At 42.6% G+C, this 1,051-nt stretch overlaps 1 protein-coding gene across 1 annotated transcript in view; it reads left to right on the plus strand.

Annotated features, from left to right (window-relative positions):
- The window catches only part of LOC126579110 (acetyl-coenzyme A synthetase), an 8,696-nt gene extending 8,455 nt beyond the window's left edge, over positions 1-241 (plus strand). The window contains exon 7 of the mRNA XM_050242411.1: positions 1-241. This exon is cut by the window's left edge and continues 1,270 nt beyond it. The gene's annotated coding sequence lies outside the window, so the exon portion shown is untranslated.
- Positions 242-1,051: the final 810 nt, after the last annotated feature.

Consider the following 1,051-nt stretch of genomic DNA (forward strand, 5'->3'; position numbering starts at 1 on the left):
GGCTAAAAACAAGGATGAAGTAAAGGAGACGCATGAACCACACATTAATCCACGTATAGTACTATCCCCACCCCCCCATCTGGACGGCTGCTGTTGCTGCATCCCTCTAGTGGTGCGAACCCAGTGGATGCGTCGTCGTCGACGCCAGTGAACCAGATATTTCGTTTTATGTTTAAATTTTCCTCTATTCTCTCTTAAGTTTAAAATCACAAATAAACTCACCCATATAGCTTACACACGAGAGCGATCGAGTAGAGTAGAGCGAACTGTTCGAAACATTACCTACGTCATCATGATCATCATCGCCATCATCATCATTATCTTTGACTTTTCCATCCAGCACACATGTATGCTTCATGCTCTTCACCGAAAAAAAAGGCCACGATGCTACCATCCACGATGATCCGCAACAAGATACATATCATACGTTAGGAGCGACGGAGCGGTTGTTAGATTTTATTAAAATGTTAACTGTCGTGTAGGCGAAGAAAAAGTAAATGAATACCCAGGGAGCAGAGTAATGGTTTCGGTTTTAAGCTTTTGATGCCGCTCCCTTTCCCTGGACTATCCTTCACCACTACACGGGTTGTCGACTCTCAACGTCAACTGAACGAACAACCGAATACATATCATTGTAGTGTGCCTGCAGCAGCAGCAGCAAGGTCTCTGGCGAAGGGTTTGGATACGGAAGCAACCGGTTGTTGAATGCGTGTGATGCTGCTTAAATACACTCTTCGCTATTCGTCGCTCATTTTACCCGTAATTTAGATACTCAAAGACGAAAAAAAAACCAAACCAAAAAGATGCCGTTGATACACCCTATTTGCTGTTGCTCGTTGTTTCGGATTCTATACAGAAGATTGCATTGCAGATAGTGTCTGGGGAGCTCCCTGCATTATTCTTTTGGATTGGATTTGTTGGTGCGACAGTGCCACCACGCAGAAAAAACAACGCCCCCCTGATCAAACGGATACTGGATATTAAATACCTAAAATATATAGTATTGAAATATACATAATATACATAATATATGCAGAACAAAACATTGGAA

The sequence above is a fragment of the Anopheles aquasalis genome, chromosome 3 (assembly GCF_943734665.1).
Source record: "Anopheles aquasalis chromosome 3, idAnoAquaMG_Q_19, whole genome shotgun sequence".
In the NCBI taxonomy this organism is placed as follows: Eukaryota; Metazoa; Arthropoda; class Insecta; order Diptera; family Culicidae; genus Anopheles; species Anopheles aquasalis.